We start from the raw sequence: 20,293 nt of genomic DNA on the forward strand, positions 1-20,293 counted from the left end.
AATTTCATAGTGGTATTATGCAAAGTGGGTTTGTTCGTCTTAGGAATTACTCTTGTCTTCTGGGCTTCCTTTGCTGAAGTACTTAAGTTAATGTTTTTTCTTAATTACTTAATTTGTGTTTCTAATTTTTACGTTTTAAATTTAACTCGAAACGTTGATGTTTATGTAAAAGATTGAATTTTGCTAAGTATTGAGTTGATTTTGTGATTTGGGATTGGATCCATCTGATGAAGTGGAAATATCATTATGATCTATATTAATTCTAGTCAATTCTATTAGTTGCTTTGCGCAGAAGATTGAATCAATCGCTTGGTTTTGGTATTGTGAGGGGGCGAGGGGATAATATTAGGAGGGTAGCATAAAAGGTTTTTGATGTAACACTAATTTATTCAGCATCCTTTAGCAAGACATTCCCAATTAAATAAAGATGCTACCATCTCAGTTTTCTGAGATAGTTAGTATAAAAGACAAACAATACAAAGGTATTTTAAGTAAATAATATAAACTGCCTCAAATGATTTTATTACACTTGACAAGGTAACTAATTATATAAAATGAATACAAACAGTGGAATAATAAATATAATCTTATAGTAAATTAAGTGATAATCTAGACTCCGTGCCTTAGGCATCTATGCGTCCCCTCCCAGAAGCATCCAACCAAGCGTCTCAAAATCCCTTCTGTTATTTAGGTGCTGTTTGGCCTAGCTTTAGAAGTGCTTTTCTAAATGAAAAAGTAGAAATTAGGCCAAACACTATTTTTTAGAGAGTTTAAAACTACTTTTAAAAAGTCATAAACTAGCATTTAAGCCACTAGAAGTAGAAGTAGCAAATTGGTGCTTCTACTTCTACTTCTAATTTTCTTTGTATACATAAGATTCTATCCATGCCAAAAATAATATTTGAGTGACTATTCATAATATTTCCAAATTTCGTCAATATAAATTTCATTCAAATTGTAATATTTGGGATACATGTGATATTCTTAAAAGCAAAACAAAAAATTGTTCACTAATTGGCCAAACGTATCAAATAATGAAAAAACAACTTTTTAAAAATTTGGTCAAACACTTAAAATTTCTTTAAGAAGTAGTTTATGAATAAGTCCTTTTAAAAAGGAAAAACTCTTTTATAAAAGTAAGGTCAAACACCCCCTTCATATGTTCCCCATTTAACCGAAAATATTAAATGTTTCATAACTGGTTTGGTTTCAAACTCGTCGTCAAAAGCTACCAACCAAAACAATATTCATAACTTCACAAACTACTCTTAGTAAAGAGGTAAGTAAAGGTCGGATCCAAAGGGACGGGTATTGATGTAGGATTCTCAATTATAAATAGCTATGTCTTAGGGTGTCACAATTTGGGTTGAGGTGATGTGTAATCTAAACTAATCAACAAAATGAAAGTAAAGTAATGAAAACAAAGCAAATTAATTAAAAGGGAGTTGTAAATAATTGATTAAAGGTACTAGGGTGTCATGGGTTCATAGGGGATTCATAGGAGTTGATCATACAAACATGTTCTCAACTAGATGCAAGCACTTATTGTTGTGATGGGATCGAGTTAGTGTATATCTAACAATCCCTAGGAAGGTTTGAGTCCCGGAGCCGAGTCGTCTAGACTGTACAACACCTACAAGTCGACTTAATCCTTCATATTCAACTCTATGCATGATCTAATGAGGCTCGAGTTGGTTTATATCTTAGAAGCCTCATTGAAGAGATACGGGATGGGTAAAAAATGCAAGGATTCATAGGCTCGCATTTCATTAAACATAACATGTGCATAGGTTGAAATCACAACAAGCAAGCAAATTAATTATGAAAACATATTAGATTAAGCATAGATCAATCCCCATGTTTGTTTCCCCTAATTCCCCATTAACCCTAGCTAAAGAACTACTCACTCATGATCAAGTTTAGCATGCTAATAAGGTTGTCAATCATACTAACAAAGCAAAACATGATGAATAAATGAAAGTAATTAACAATAATTAAACAAGGGTAAAGAGAAATTATACCTATGAAGATGATTCCAAATAATAAAGCAAAGAATAATAGAAGTACTTGATGATTGATGGAAGGTTGTCAATCTCCCAAATAAACCCAAATATTCTTCTAATTACCCAAATAAAAGGAAGAACAATAGAGAAATTAAAGAGAGATTAAGATCTGATTAATATTGAGAAATGTATTACAATTAAATTAAGAGAGCATAAGATTGGATTAAGAGTTGATTAAGAGATGGTTAAGAACTGGATGCTAATCTAGGTAGTACAAAGGGGTATTTATATTAAAGATTAGGTACAAGGATTAGGGTTACTAAGGGCTTAAATGACTATTAGGACCCTAAGAAAAGTTGAGGAAATGCTAATCCCGAGGGAAATGCACGGATCCTTCTTGCTAGTCCTGCCACGATCCGCTCGTCCCGTGCTGTGGCACGAGATGTTCTGCCTTGTGATTGACAGGGCAGTCGTATACCTATAAAAAATAACCAACTGGCTCTAAGTAATATAGCTAGGGAAGTCGGGTCGATCTCCACAGGGAGATGGGAAAATGTCAGCTTTGTTTGAGTTCGTCACGGTAACCAAATTGGGGGTTTTAATTGGGTTGTTGTTCTAAACTAATAAGGATGAGAGAGAGAAAAGGTAGAGAAAAAGGATTAAACAGATAAGGAAAAACAGCTAAGACAGACGGTTCACCATGATCATTCAGTCAAGTAATCTAACTCTCAGGTCAATGCAAGTATGGTCTGAGGAGCAGTGAATATCTCCTTCCGGTCTCAATTCGCCCTAAAGAACAAATAGCTTAGCTTCCGCCCTCACTACGGTACCCTAATGTTCGCTACGAGTCTCACCCTTTCCAACCTTCCGGTCCAGGTCAAGGTTTACTATGATAAAAATGTCTAATTGCGTCGACTCAATTAGACAGATACAATTAACTACATCGATTAACAACAAAGACTACACAAGCATTAACCTAATAATTCAATAACTATCCCTTCATAATCATGGATCCCCTAGCCTTAACAAAAGGGAATTAGCTACACATTACTGAATCAACAATAATAACATATAAATAATAAGAATTAAACATGATAATAATAAATTGAAATGGAAGTAAAATAACAATCGCGAAATAAAGGAAGAGAAGGATTAAAAGCACTACTAATGAATTAAGAACAACAATAAAAAGGGAGTAATAATACCGAATACAAGTTCGAATCCAAGTAGCAAAAAGGTAGAAGAAAGGTAAAATAAAGAAACAGTAGAAGTTTTTCTAGTGAAAAGTGAATGAGGAAGAGTTACGCAGTCTACTGTATTAGTATTATACGAAAATCCTCCTCTAAACCTAATCCATAACTAAATTACAAAAGCCCATACGAAAATAGGCGGAAAAACTCAATTACAGGCAGAACCACTCGATCGAGTGGAAATAAACCACTCGATCGAGTAACTAAGCGTTAAACCCCTCGATCGAGTGGAAATAAACCACTCGATCGAGTAACTCCTTGTATTGCCTACTTGATTGAATACTGGGACTGCTCGATCGAGTAACCTTCAGTATATAAAGCATTCGATCGACTAGAAAAGTAGTCGATCGAGCTATCTTGGTACGTTTAGGCACTAAAAACCTTCCGAAACTAGCTCACGCGTCTTCAAAGTAATAGATTCCAAGCTCCGGCTCCTTGTTCTCCATAAATGCATGCAAATGGGACGAGTTTAAGCTCGATTTATCTCCTCTTTGGCTTATTCCTGCAATTTACATAAAACGAACCAAAGTAGAATATCCGGGGGTATTTGTAGCTAGATGCCACGTAAATAATACAGAAATGCGTGTAAAAATGAGGTAAAAACCTTATATAAAATACACGCATCAAATCTCCCCAAACCAAACCTTTGCTTGTCCCCAAGAAAACTATGAATGCAACTAAGAATAAACAGTGGAACGGGACCAACACATCAGCTACAAATCACCCACCAAAACCAGTTTAATGCAACAACTAACAAAGTGGCAAATGATAAGTGCAAACGAGTTAAAACAATGTTTCAAACTTACTGAACCGTCGACCTTGCAAGACTCCAAAGATATCGGACTCTCACGGGTCGCTTATTGCTCAAGTGTAGGCACGGGGTGAGTATATATATGTGAAAGATAGAAAGAAGTAAAGACACTCACCTAACTCGACCTATAAGAACATGTATGCAGTTAACATGAATAAAGTCTCTACAACCGTACATACGCATTCCAACCATACTAATGACCAAGACACATGCCGAGGACTTACATTTGGGTAAGTGAGGTAATGGGTAAGGAGGGGCTAAGATGAATTTGGATATGTGGGGTTAATAGCCAGGCTAGCAACAACGAATCCAAATATTGAACTGCATCCCAACTTCATACTCAATATAATAAAACAAAACGGCGCAAATTCCATGCACTCAACTCACAATACAGCAAAAGCTTGTCAACTCCCCAATAAATATAAGTAAGACATGGGAGTGAAAATCATTATACAATTTCTCAATTCTCTGCACATGATTTTTCTTTTTTTTTTTTTTCTTTTTCATATTCCATTTTTTTTTCAATCTTTTCTTCTCTCTCTCTCTCTCTCTTTTTTTTTTCTTTTCATCCATCATTTTTTCTTTCATTCCCTTCAATTCTTCTACCATCTTCTGAATTCAAATAAAAATAACCAAACTGCAGTAAAGCATTCCAAACAGCTACTCATTACTAGCTCGGCTAGGGTAGGAAAAATTATAGTATGTAGCTGAAAGGACAAAAGGCAATATGGCTATGTGGGGCTCATGGGTAGAATGAAATAAAGGGGAACTGCCTCTCCTAACATGTGTCACCATCCACAGACACTCATGCTTATGCAAATTGATGTTACATGCCTTACAGAGAGTACTATTCACATCCTAAATGAAACCGGTCATGAATGTCACTAGTTTATAAAGCTCTAACCTCAGAATGTAATGTAGCTTGCCGATATGTGAGTCAAGTCTATTTGTTCAGATAAGAGAGAAACAAAAACTCGTAAATCATGCACATAATCATGCCAACTATATGTCAAGGAAATGCAAGGCTAAGGTAAGGATTCAATGTAGCGTCAAAGTTCAAACGTTCCGACTCAAATTAAACGTGAAATTTTTGAAATTTATGTGATTTTCGAATTAAAAACGACAATGCATGCGAAAATAAATAAACGTGCAAACGAAAATGCAAGAAAACATGCAGACACAGATATGGATGCATATCTCCCCAAACCAAACCGTACAATGCCCTCATTGTATCAAAAATAGGGAAAGAAACGCAAACTAAGGAGAGAAGGATAAGTGGAGTCAGGAAGACTTACAAAACGTCATGAAGAGGGACCTCCCCAAACCGACCATGAATACGGGAGGTCAAAAGAAGTCAAGCAGTAGCTCAACAGACGAAAAGTAACGGCTGGAAGACGAAAACCACTCGATCGAGTGGATTGGAATAGCTCGATCGAGTGAAATGGCATCAAAAGTTGCTCGATCGAGCAAATTGTTACTCGATCGAGTGATCCGGGTTATGCAACTTGTCGATCGAGTACTGAAATCACTCGATCGAGTGAATATGATCTCAAAAGTGCTCGATCGAGTAGAAAAACTACTCGATCGAGTGACTGTACCTGCAGAACACGCATCAAAAGGAAGGAAAATACATAAGGTGCATAAAACAGCGTTTAAAGTTCAACAAAAAGCTAAAGGCAAATAAAAAGTTCAACAAAAATACAATAAAACAATCCGGGTTGCCTCCCGGAGAGCACAGGTTTAAGAGGTCCCGCACGACCTTTCTGGCATCAATTAACTGGCGCATCTAGCTCGTCGAAGTACAGGACTTCGACACGATTTTCTGCTTCATTTGCCTCGTGATAATGCTTCACATATTGCCCATTTACCTTGAACCGATTTCCCTCGGGACCTTCTAGCTCAACGGATCCATATCTAGTAACAACTGTTACCGTATAAGGACCACTCCACCTGGACTTCAGCTTGCCAGGAAACAATCGTAGTCGGGCATTAAACAGCAGCACCTTTTGCCCGACATGAAACTCCCGAGGTAGAATTCTTTTGTTATGCCATCTCTTCGTCTTTTCTTTATAAATGCGCGAGCTATCATAGGCGTTAAGCCTAAATTCTTCCAACTCATCTAGCTGCAAAAGACGATTCTAACCACACAACTTAGGATCAAAGTTAAGCTCTCGAATTGCTCACCAAGCCTTACATTCCAACTCAACAGGTAAGTGACATGATTTCCCATAAACTAACCTATAAGGTGATGCACCAATTGGTGTCTTAAAGGCAGTTCTGTAGGCCCACAATTTATCTTCTAATTTAAGACTCCAGTCCTTCCGTGATTTAGAAACTACCTTAGACAAGATCTCTTTCAACTCGCGATTAGAGACCTCAACCTGACCACTAGTTTGGGGATGAGACCCCAAACCACGCCGGTGTTGGATACCAACTTTAGACAGAATAGAAGTTAGTTTCTTTTCTTTAAATTGCATTCCCTCATCACTAATGACGACTCTAGGGACACCAAATCGGGGAAATATGACCTTTTTAAACATTTTTATCACAGTCTTGGCATCACAATGAGGTGAGGCAATTGCCTCAACCCATTTCGACATATAATCTACAGCCACTAAAATGTACCTGTTACCTTTACTAGACGGAAACGGTCCTTGGAAGTCAATGCCCAGACATCGAAAACCTCAACCTCTAAGATACCATTTTGTGGCATCTCATGTCTCTTTGAAATGTTCCCTAATCATTGGCAAGCATCACAGGCTGAAACAAAAGACTTAGCATCAGCAAACAAAGAAGGCCAGTAAAAACCAGACTGAAGTACCTTAGCCACGGTGCGTGATGGACCGTGGTGACCACCATAGGAAGAGGAGTGACAGCCTTCCAGGACTACTTTGGCCTCCCACTGCAGAATACACCGTCTGTAGAGACCGTCTGCACATTCCTTAAATAAATAAGGATCGTCCCAAAAATACTGCTTAACGTTATACAGAAAACGCTTCCTCTTCGATGAGAAAGGTCGGGCGCGCTTGCCACTGACAACGAAGTTAGCTATATCTGCATACCAAGGCTCTTGGTTAACAATAGACGATAATACAACAAATAAAGTATCGTCAGGGAAAGAATCATCAATAGGTAAAGAATCTTCCCCTTCTTGTCGCGGCAGTCGCGACAGATGATCAGCTACAACGTTCTCAGCTCCTTTCTTATCTTTAATCTGCAAATCAAACTCCTGAAGAAGGAGTATCCATCTCAATAGCCGTGGTTTAGCCTCCTTCTTAGCAAGGAGGTGCCTCAGAGCTGCATGGTCAGTAAAAACAGTAACTTCTGACCCAATCAAATAAGAACGAAATTTCTCTAAGGCATAAACTACAGCTAGCAGCTCTTTTTCAGTGGTAGTGTACTTCACTTGAGCCTCATCCAGAGTTCATCTCGCATAGTAGATTGCATTTAAAGCTTTGTCTTTCCTTTGGCCTAGCACCGTGACACGTCTGTCGCGTACCTGTCAAAAATAACCAACTGGCTCTAACTAATATAGCTAGGGAAGTCGGGTCGAATCCACAGAGAGGTAGGAAAATGTCTACTAAAACTAGGTTCGCCTAAGTAACCAATCTTGGGGGTTATAAAATGTGATTTCTAACTAAGAGAATAAGGAAAGAGAAATAAAAGGAAGGAGTTTAACAGATAAGGGAGAATAGCTAAGACAAACGGTTCACCATGATCATCTGGTCGAGTAATCTAGGTCCCAGGTCAATGCAGTACAGTCTAAGGGGTAGCGAACGTCACCTTTCGGTCCTTAATTCACCCTATAGTGTAAACAGTTTAACTTTCGCCCTCGCTGCAATACTCTATTGCTCGCTACTAGTCTGCCTCTTCCAACCTTTCGGTCCAGGTCAAGGTCCACCAAGTATAAGGGTCTAATTGCGTCGACTCAATTAGGCAATTACAATTATATATAGCACTTAAACAACAAAGACGGCACTGGCATTAACCTAGTCAATCGATCACTCTCCCTTCAAATCATGGGTCCCCTATAGTCTTAGCATAGGAAATTAGCTACTCATAATCGCTGAATTAACAATTACAATAACCAAGTAATTAAAACTAGGCATGATGAACAACTATTTGATTGAACAATTGTAAAGTAAAGAGGGAAAAGGAATTAAAAGCAAATAATACGATTAAGAAATAAATAGATTGATAATACCGAACCCGAGTAGCAAAGTAGAGAATAGAAATCCAAAGAATAGTGACAGAAGTAACAGTGGAAAAGTACGTAGTGAAGAGTTCGGAGTAACGTAATGTTCTCCTCAGTCTTATACTGCGAAACTGTCTTAAACCTAATCTATGGACTGATTACAAAAGCCCATAAAAGATTAGGCGGAAATAAACCAAAAACACACGAAATCCCCTCGATCGAGTAAAACGATTACTCGATCGAACTCCAAGTCACTCGATCGAGCTAGAACTACCTCTCGATCGAGCACTGCTTGCTGAACCTCCTCGATCGACTCCTTAAACTGGTCAATCGACCAGTCTTGAGTGTATAAAGCATTCGATCGAGCACTAAAGCACTCGATCGAGCTATATAGGCGCATCAGGACTTGAATTTCTTCCTTAACTCAGCTCACGCGTCCTCCAAGCATAAGATTCCTAAGCTCCGGCTCCTTATTTCCCATGAATGCGTACAATTTGGACAATTAAGGCTCGATTTAGCTCCTTCTCGGTCAATTCCTGCAAATTACAATAAACGGACCAAAGTAGAATATTCGGGGGCATTTGTAGCCAGATGCTACATAAAAAGCACAGAAATGCGTGTAAAAATGAGGTGAAAAACTTAAATAAAAGACACGCATCACACCGCTCCTAGTGCATAGTCACTGGCATCACACATTATCTCAAACGGCAAGTCCCAGTCGGAGGTCAGTATGATCGTGAGAGACTAAAGCCTGCTTTAACCTGTGAAAGCAGAAAGACACTCATCAGTAAACACAAAAGGGGCGTCCTTAAGTAGTAGCTGTGTAAGTGGTTTAGCAATTTTTGAGAAATCCTTGATAAACCGGCGATAGAAGCCGGCGTGGCCAAGGAAAATCCTCACCCCCTTAACATTAACAGGAGGTGGTAATTGCTGAATCACTTCCACCTTTGCTTTATCAACCTCTATTCCCCTATCAGAAACTAAGTGCCCTAAGACAACTCCCTTGTTGACCATGAAATGACACTTCTCCCAGTTAAGAACGAGGTTAACCTCGATGCAGCGCTGCAACACTTTATCAAGGTTAGACAGACAGTTAGAAAAATCACTTCCATAAACACTGAAATCGTCCATGAAAACTTCCATAATAGACTCGATAAACTCTGAAAATATCCCCATCATGCACCTTTGGAAGGTGGCAGGGGCATTACATAAACCAAAAGGCATCCTGCGATAAGCAAACACACCTTGAGGACAAGTAAATGTAGTCTTAGCTTGATCGTCTGGGTGAATAGGGATCTGAAAGAACCCTGAATAGCCATCTAAATAGCAGAAAAATTTATGAGAAGCTAACCTTTCTACCATTTGATCAATAAAAGGAAGGGGAAAGTGATATTTCTTGGTAGCGGCATTCAGCTGTCTGTAATCTATACACATCCGCCAACCAGTCACTACTCGAGTGGGTATTAACTCATTCTTATCATTCTTAACCACGGTAGTCCCTCCTTTCTTCGGGACTACCTGCACTGGACTCACCCATTTAGAATGACCAACAGAATAGATAATACCTACTCAACAACATGCATGGTCTAATGAGACTCGAGTTGGTTTATGTCTTACAAGTCTCATTGAAAAGATAGGTGATGGTGGTAAATGCAAGGATTCATAGGCTTAGCATTTCATCAAACATAACATGTGCATGAGTTGAGATCAAAACAAGCAAGCTAAAACATGAAAGCATATTAATTTAAGCATGAATCATTCCCCATATTGGTTTCCCCTAATTACCCATTAATCCTAGCTAGAGAAACTACTCACTCATTATCATGGGAAACATGTCATTAATGGTGTCAATCATCACAACAAGTATAAACATGAATGAAGAAATGAACAATAAAGATTAAAGAGTAAAGGAATTATACCAAAGCAAAGAATAATAGAAGAAACTTGATGATTGATGGAAGGTTGTCAATCTCCCAATAATAACCCAATAATCTTCAATTACCCAATAATAAACTTGAATGATAAACTTGAACAATAATTAAGGAGAGATTAATGTGTAATTTGTGGAAAGATTAAAGAGTAATCTATTCTAATCTACTCCTAATCTAATCTAAAGAAGGATTTTTCTAGCTAAAAAGATGTGTCAAAGGATTATTACAAATGGGGTATTTATAGTGGAAATTAGGTGGATGCATTAGGGTTAACTAAGGGCTAAACTAGTAATTACACTTTTTAAGTTGAGCAAGGAGACTCCGGTATTTTCTGAGAGAAGGGCTTCTCTTTTCGTAGCTTGAAGAAGACAATCCGTGCTGTGAAGAAATCCGGGCGGAATAAGGTCGGGACGGACGGATTTGGGCGGTGGAATCCGAGCGGATTAAGGTGAATCCGGGCGGATTCTGAAAATGCAATCCGGGCGGATTTGGGAGAATCCGGGCGGATTTGGGAGATGCAATCCGGGCGGATTTGGGAGAATCCGGGTGGATTTAGGTAGGGGAATCCGGGCGGATTGTAGGGAATCCGGGCGGATTCTCTTCCAGCGAAATTTCTTGTTTTTCCCACGGAAGACAAAGGGATTGGGGACAATCCGGGCGGATTGTAGCAAGGGAATCCGAGCGGATTTGGAGCAAGACGCTCGGATTGTAGCAAGGGAGGAATCCGCTCGTCCCGAGCGAAATATGGGCGTCCTGGGCTTCAACCCGAGCGGGTTGATTTTGACCCGAGCGGTTGAGTCGTATCTTGAGCTCGGATTGTAAAACGGACGTTATTTCCTCATTCGGACTCCTATTGGAGTGATTCAAAAGCCTAGATCACTTGATTTTTCGACGCCGTTCCATCTAGCATATTTTTAGAGCCAAAGGAGCAACTCTTGGTTTGCGTTCCGAGCAATTTTCTTCATGAACGGCTTCCTTGCTTTTCCTCCTTGCTTTAAACCTTATGACCCTTCTACATACTCTTTATTCTTACATCATTGGTCATCATTCTTGCCTCCTCTTCATACTAGTCCATCTAATATCATCAATAAGCTTCCAAATATGCACGAAAGACGGGAATTTCCGCCTTATTATCTTCTTTTCTACAAAACATATGAAATGCGATAGAAAAGCAAATAGGAAGGTTTTGACGGATAAAATGGCCATAGAATGTTATAATAGTATGCAAAATAGGCTCAATTAGGGGACTAAATGTGCGCAAATAATGGTCACATCAAATATCCCCAAACCGAACCTTTACTCGTCCCGAGTAAAGAGGTGACAAAAACTAGACCTTTTATTTAAACTAGCCTACTAATATAACCGATATGAGACAATTAGCGGGTCTCACTCCGCCCCTTCAACTCACAACAAGACAACCATGAGGTAGGATGCCTTCTTGCAAGGCAAGGTGGGTCTTGCCAAAATGGCGACACATCCAAGCATTAAAGCACACAAAATCAAATAATGGATGCATCTACAAAAGAATAGCCACTTTCCTCATCTAAGTGGCGGAAATTATCTACAAGGGAAGCAATTCAAGGGTACACACTCCTTCATAGATACAATTTCTTCAAACTACTAAGCCTAGAAGGATACCAATAAATCACCTCCAAGTTGTGTCAAGCTAGGGTACCTTTGTCCTCAATCGTTAAATGTTTTTGTCAAGAGTAGACTCCCTATGGTGTTAGAAACACTGGAGGATCGCGGAATTCCCCCTCTTGCCTAGACAAGAAGAAGGGTCGTCCCCTCTCTACCATGCACAAAAATGGATATGATGGATAAAGGGATCGATAGATAATTGAGTTTTACTTTGGGAGTTTGCTTTGTTGTTGTTTTTCCCCCAATTTCATGTGGCATTTGACATTTGAGAACACTTTCTTGCCATTTTTTTTTTTTTTTTGATTTTTGGCATTTCAATACTTGACAACTTTTTGCATTTCTTTTTGAACATTTTCAAAGTCACCCCAATTAGTAACGAGGGTGCTTTGTATTTGAAGCTTAGGAGTTCTATTTTTGCTCCTCTTTTCTTTTGATGCATTTTTGCAAACTTTCTTTCACTTTTCATTTCATTGAACTCAAATTGATTTCTTTTTGTGCCCATTCCCTTTGATGACAAAATGTGGTAGAACATGGATGATGGATGGATGCATGGTTTCAAGGGTCACTTTGGAATAAACGGTAGCCAAGGAGTTATCACACCACAAGGTACTCTTGACTAGGCCTTAAACCATGGGTCAAAGGATACTAGCGTGACACATCCTAGGGTGTTTTACAAGTATTCTAACAAGCAAAGTCTTAAGAACAAAAAGCATCTACTAGGGCCTATATATACTTGTCAAGCTTCCCAAGTAGACGGTTTCACAAAATTTTTCTAACATGCAAACTACATGCCATGATGCAACTAGCATATAAACATCCTAATGCAAATGATTCTACCAACTAATATGCCAAATAAACTAAATGCAAGTCCTAAATTCACATTGTTTATACCGCATCAATCAAAATAAAGCCACATAGTCATTAACATAAAGAGGAAAAAGGAGATTGGAAAGATCATACCATGCGGTCTTCAATATCCTCATGTCTCGGATGTGGCGTAGTCAATCAATGTGAAAAAGGATGAACAAACACAATATATACAAAACAATATATACAAGTCTACACTACAAAGGAAATGAACTTGTTTTTGGATTTTTCAATTTTTCAAATTTTTATGGTTTTTGTTTTTATGAAATTAAAAGACATATTTTTTCGAAATTTTTCAATTTTTATGCATTTTTGGAATATAAATTCCCATCCCCCACTTTATGTTGGACATTGTCCTCAATGTACATGTAGGAGTAGGAATGAAAAAGAAATACATGTTTTTGGATTTTTGATTTTTTTTTTTTTGAAATAAAGTACAAATGCAATGATATGATATGAATGAATGCATGCTTTTACTAAATGCAATTCTATATGACATATATAACAAATGAATGCAATCTACATTATACTAGATGATGCATGATTTAAACTATGGTCACTTATGATCAAACCTCCCCAAACCGATTTAAACACTATTTCTAGTGTAGAAAAGAAATAAGTTTGGTCATTAGTAACTATGCATGAATTCTAATCTATATGCAACTATCTACATGAATCATGTGGGATAAATATAATGCAAACTAATCTATATGAACTAACTAATGTAAATGCAATATGAAATATAATACAAATGCAAGCTTAATGTATATGTAAATAACTAAATGCAAGTGGAAATGTAATGCAAAGTGAAAGAGAAGGGTATCTTAAAAATGGTGGTTTGAGATAGGACTCCACCAAACTCATTCAAGTTCCATTATCCATGGAGCTCAATGCTCTCAATAGTTGGTCAAAAGCTTGTGAATGGTCCTCAAGTAAGCATGAATAAGTCTTGAACCATTTCAAAATGAAGTAGGGCCAATCTATGAGGGACCTCCCTTTGAACTCCTTCCCCTTCTCTTTTGCTTTGTGATGATGGCCTTCCCGGCTCTTGAAACTAGCAAGCTTGAGATTGTTGTCATAGGGGGTTTTCCGGTTGCTCCTATTTGTTCCAAAGTTGATGACGAAAATACTTGGACTAGATGATCTTCCAAGAATAGAAGGCGAAATTTCATGGCCTTGATGATGGGGTGCCTTTGGAGTTGGGATAGTGGGTGCCAAATTTCCACATATAGACTCCTTCTTAACCTTTTCTTTGAGCTTCCCCACTAAGTAATTCTTGTATGACGATTTGACTTTCGTGAGAAGGTCCATAATGTCATCTCCAACTATCATGGGCTCCATAGTGGGTGCAAAAAGGTTCTCATGAAGGCATTCCTCCTCTTCATCGAAGTAATCTTCAAACTTCTCAAGGATGGGTTCCTCAAGAAGGCTAATCCCATAACTCCCTTCATCATTTGAGTTCATATTTCCCTCATCATCTTCTTCCATAGATGCATCATCATCGCTTTCTCCATATGAATCATAAATAGGGGCTTCACTCTCCTTCACCAACTCATTCTCCAACACCTCAACATCTACTTCAAATGACACACCCTCATACTCACAAAGGCTAAGAGTATTTGGCTTACTCAACCTCATGTCTTCATCATCAAATACCACACTTTCATACTCACAAGAGCCCAAAGAGGTTGGCTCTTCCCACTTCACATCTTCTTCATCAAAGGTCATTACCTCAAATTCACATTCATGGTCAATGCTCAAGGATTGGTGGGGAGTGGTTGGTTGGGTGGTTTCTTGGGTTGCCTTTGTTTGGGCAATTTGAATCTCCAACTCCTCAACTTGGGTAACAATGCCTTGAAGAACATTGTCCCTATTTTGGCTTTCCTCTAGCATTTGTTTGAAGAAGTTTTGTTTATCTCCCATCATTTGGAGAATCACATTTTCAATGGGTTCATCTTCTTGTTGTGGGTAGGTGTGAAAGTGGTTGTATTGTAGCAATTGAAGTTCATTGTGAAATGGGTATTGGGTAGGTGGTTATTGTTGATATTGGGTGTGGTGATTTTGGTGGGAAAAATTGGGGTAGTGGTTAGGATTTTCATTGTATGAATAGTAAGGTAGGTTTGTGTTGACTTGCTCCTCAAACTCCCCATACCCATAGTCATACTCAAAGGATCTATCACATACTCCATGTGTCAAGTCTTGAGCCATCATAGCTAAGACAAGGAAACAACTACAAGCATGGAAACTACAATAAAACGGTAAGAACAATCCTTGAGGAACAAGTTCCTCAAGGTGAAAGCATAATCAAAATAGACAAACAAGTAAGAACTTAATCACATAGTACCATCCCCGGCAACGGCGCCATTTTGATGTAGAGTGTCGTTGGGGCTCTCAATCAAACACATTTATAATACTCAACAAACAACTAGTTAGTGGTAAGTCGAGGTCGATCCATGGGACGGTGTGCTTTGGGTTCTAAGTCTATCTATATCAATTTATGCTAGTGTCACAATTTGGTTGGGTTAGTAGTTGTGTCTATACTAATGCAAACAATAAGGTAAAACAAGCAATAAAAGGAAGGATGTAAACAAATGATTAAAAGTGCTAGGATGTCATGGGGTCATAGGGGATTCATGGGAATTGATCATACAAACATGTTCTCAAATTATAAGCAAGCGATTATTGTTGTGATGGATTGAGTTGGGTTATATCTTACAATCCTAGGAAAGTTTGGGTCCCGGAGCCGAATCGATTAGATTGTACAACACCTACAAGTCGACTTAGTCTTCCCTACTCAACAACATGCATGGTCTAATGAGACTCGAGTTGGTTTATGTCTTACAAGTCTCATTGAAAAGATAGGTGATGGTGGTAAATGCAAGGATTCATAGGCTTAGCATTTCATCAAACATAACATGTGCATGAGTTGAGATCAAAACAAGCAAGCTAAAACATGAAAGCATATTAATTTAAGCATGAATCATTCCCCATATTGGTTTCCCCTAATTACCCATTAATCCTAGCTAGAGAAACTACTCACTCATTATGATGGGAAACATGTCATTAATGGTGTCAATCATCACAACAAGTATAAACATGATAATAGAATGAAGAAATGAACAATAAAGATTAAAGAGTAAAGGAATTATACCAAACTTGAGATGATCCAAATAATAAAGCAAAGAATAATAGAAGAAACTTGATGATTGATGGAAGGTTGTCAATCTCCCAATAATAACCCAATAATCTTCAATTACCCAATAATAAACTTGAATGATAAACTTGAACAATAATTAAGGAGAGATTAATGTGTAATTTGTGGAAAGATTAAAGAGTAATCTATTCTAATCTACTCCTAATCTAATCTAAAGAAGGATTTTTCTAGCTAAAAAGATGTGTCAAAGGATTATTACAAATGGGGTATTTATAGTGGAAATTAGGTGGATGCATTAGGGTTAACTAAGGGCTAAACTAGTAATTACACTTTTTAAGTTGAGCAAGGAGACTCCGGTATTTTCTGAGAGAAGGGCTTCTCTTTTCGTAGCTTGAAGAAGACAATCCGTGCTGTGAAGAAATCCGGGCGGAATAAGGTCGGGACGGACGGATTTGGGCGGTGGAATCCGAGCGGATTTGGGAGAATCCGGGCGGATTTGGGAGATGCAATCCGGGCGGATTTGGGAGAATCCGGGCGGATTTAGGTAGGGGAATCCGGGCGGATTGTAGGGAATCCGGGCGGATTCTCTTCCAGCGAAATTTCTTGTTTTTCCCAGCCAGAAGACGGGCGGATTGGGGAAAATCCGGGCGGATTGTAGCAAGGGAATCCGAGCGGATTTGGAGCAAGACGCTCGAATTGTAGCAAGGGAGGAATCCGCTCGTCCCGAGCGAAATATGGGCGTCCTGGGCTTCAACCCGAGCGGGTTAATTTTGACCCGAGCGGGTTGAGCTGTATCTTGAGCTCGGATTGTAAAACGGACGTTATTTCCTCATTCGGACTCCTATTGGAGTGATTCAAAAGCCTAGATCACTTGATTTTTCGACGCCGTTCCATCTAGCATATTTTCAGAGCCAAAGGAGCAACTCTTGGTTTGCGTTCCGAGCAATTTTCTTCATGAACGGCTTCCTTGCTTTTCCTCCTTGCTTTAAACCTTATGACCCTTCTACATACTCTTTATTCTTACATCATTGGTCATCATTCTTGCCTCCTCTTCATACTAGTCCATCTAATATCATCAATAAGCTTCCAAATATGCACGAAAGACGGGAATTTCTGCCTTATTATCTTCTTTTCTACAAAACATATGAAATGCGATAGAAAAGCAAATAGGAAGGTTTTGACGGATAAAATGGCCATAGAATGTTATAATAGTATGCAAAATAGGCTCAATTAGGGGACTAAATGTGCGCAAATAATGGTCACATCAGTAGTGAAAGTCCTTGATACAAACAAGAGTAGGTACCATGGTATGGATGACGTCAATCGCTATCCATCCTTAGGCCCAAATAAGAATTATGACCGTTTAGACGGGACGATTGGTCGAATGGGTTGGGTTGGGCCTAGGAAGGCCAAATAAAACGATCTAGGAAGACCGAGTTATGAAAACCGACAATTGTCTCGTACAAACTATTCCATAACCTTGTTCAAGTTTCACCCTTTTGGCTACACGTAAGTGTATTGTCCCCAGCGGAGTCGCCAAACTGTGGACAATGTGCCACGGGGGCGCTTGGGAAACAAGCGTTTGCATTTTGTGGAGTCGCCACCAATTTATTGTGGAAAATTGGAAACCGTTCGAAAACCTCGTGCCATGTCAAGACACAAAGTAGTGACATGAACACCAAGAACTCGTTACCCTTAGCATTCTATGTCTAGAATGACTCTCGTGGATGCCAATGAACACGGATGTTCACAGAGATCTGGAGTAAGGGGTGAGGGCACGTATTAGGAAGCTCTTTTGATCGAACACCTAATCCCACCCGCCTCGATAGCAGCCTCTACTAATGATTAGGGAAGTTGTCTATACTCGATGTATTGTCGATTATATGCATGCAATGCAACATCCAACGTTTTAATCCTAACATGTGAGAATTAATACTAAGTCGGTAAACAATTAATTTAACATACAATTGGGTCAAAGTCGGGAGTTAAGTTCAATTACATGTGAAAGCATACAAGCAATAATAAATACAATAATGAAATTACAATAATTACATCGTGTTAAACGATTTATGTCGAAAATACATCTAAAACGGATAATTTGAGAAAAGAAAGAATAAACAAATTAACGAACAGGAATTAGGGTGATAATACGAATAATAGTAGATTAAATACGTAATTAAAACTAGGTCAAGGCAACACGGGAGTTCAGAGACAGAAGTCAGCTAGGAACAGGCGCAGCAGAGCTGCGCCCTCTGGAAGAGGCGCAGCAGTCACCGCGTCTGTTCCTTGGCTCAGTTCTGGCTGTGAAGCCGAAATTGCAAGTCGTTAATGTTCGTTGGTGAATTTAATGATTGATTAATTATATTTACTCGGATGGAAGTGATTATCAGATTATTTACATGCGATTAATGGTCATGAAAGCAATAAACGTGGATGAAACTAACTAGAACGAATTAATACAAGATTAATAAGACTATTAATTACAAATTAACAAACTAATCAAATTAATTAGGCTAAACAGGTTATTAATGATGAATTAATGATGGTGACGATGAACAACAGACGAAAATATATCAATGACGAATTCCAGAGATTCAATATTGATGAATCGAACCTCTAAAACCCGAATTTGATTTGATGACGAAAACCCGCAAATATTGGTTATATGGGATTTAAGTCGGGATTAAACGATGAATTATATACTAACAATGATGAATAATATGTTTAAATATCATGTGAACGAAACAAGAGCAAACACTGACGAAAGAAAACAAAAAGACGAAACTAAGAGAGGACGAAGGAAGAAGAAAGGAAGCAGGAACTGCGGCAGCCTCACAAAGAGGCGCAGCAGGTGCTGCGTCCCTTCGAAGAGGCGCAGCAATTGCTGCGTCCTTTCTCGACGTCTGTCTTCTGATAATCCGTAAAAAGGGTTTTAAACATGGTTTTACAAATCGGTTTTAATTGTATTTTCGACATAAATCTTACATGATGATTACAAAAAGTAAATAACGATAAATAAAAGAGAGATTAACACCCTCAGACTTACATGTTTGACGAAATGAGAAGGACTAAGTTATCGATTAGCGATGCCCGACTCGAACTATAATGCAAATATAAAAGTGCCCTCGTGAGAGGAAAACGATTAGATTAATTAAGTTGATTGATGTGGAGTTGGTCAAATTGGTCGGTCATGCAAACGAGGCTGGTACTCAGAAGGATCCGAGCTTACGTGGTCGAATGTTCAAGCACGTAGACGCCAAAAAGTAAGAACACATGTCTAGAATGCAAAGGGAGAAGAGAAGGGCGGACACTCGCGTGAAAAATATGAGGGGCGAAGGCTCATATTTATACTAATCACGTGGCAGAAATATGGAAAGGAGAGAAAGATCCGGAAATAACCGACTTAGGTTAAACGTGGAAACTTGGACAAAAAGAAAACCTTGAGGAAAAGGTGCAGCAGAGCTGCGTCCCTTGGAAGAGGCGTAGCACTTGCTGCGTCCCTTGGAAGAGGCGCAGCACTTGCTGCGTCCTTTCCTCAGCGGGTTCCTCCTGCGCATGAAAGCGTGTTTGACAGCCTGTCGTATTTTAGGCATAACGTTCTCTACAAGACTCGGAATAAGGTGATTTCGGTGGCGTTGGAAAGCTAAGAAAGAGATCTAGAACTTTCTGTGAAATAGGCCTGACCCAAAAAAGTTGTTATGACCTCGTAAAACGGGCCTAAAGACCGGGTTGTCATTTTAACTAAATGAAATGTACATTTTGTAATGTAAACTTTAAGTTTAGCCCAAAGAAGTGACATGAGACTCAAAATGAGATATACCCACGACACTTTATGACATCCTAACCTTAGGTAGACAAGCACATTGCTTTGACTCGGGATTTGACGGTTTTAGGAAATGAAGACGGTTTTTGACCCAGACTCCAAATGAACTCTAATTACTGCCAAAACGACCGTAATGACACCTAGATGACAACCATGAGGTAGACATAAATGTTTGAGCGATCACTTGACGATAAGCTTACGAATTGTCACAAATCGTTCCGCGTACCAAACATGCGGCCCAATCATCACCGGGTGTTTGGCGGGAGGTGCAGAAATGAGGTGTCTACACACGGCGAGCTATGAGAGTTCTTGCAATAAACCGGTAGGTGAGCCGAATAATGGGGTTTTGGATATAAGAGGCCAATCATTCCTTGATTAAGGAGAAATCGCGGCCCGTCAAGGCTCACCATAGAGGTGCTATGCTATAATTCCGAGGTTTTGATTTATGGGTGGGCGATACATCAAGACCCAACACATTAGCAAATTCCACAAGAGTCATCATTTATGTTGTGTTATCTAGTCTAAACTCCACACAAATCGTCTTGTTCAAGGTAGAAATTTTCAGAAAACTCAAAAATTCGAGGACTAGTGGTCAATATGTGAGCTCATGCATGAAAG

This window comes from Silene latifolia, chromosome 1 (genome assembly GCF_048544455.1).
Source record: "Silene latifolia isolate original U9 population chromosome 1, ASM4854445v1, whole genome shotgun sequence".
Taxonomy (NCBI): domain Eukaryota; kingdom Viridiplantae; phylum Streptophyta; class Magnoliopsida; order Caryophyllales; family Caryophyllaceae; genus Silene; species Silene latifolia.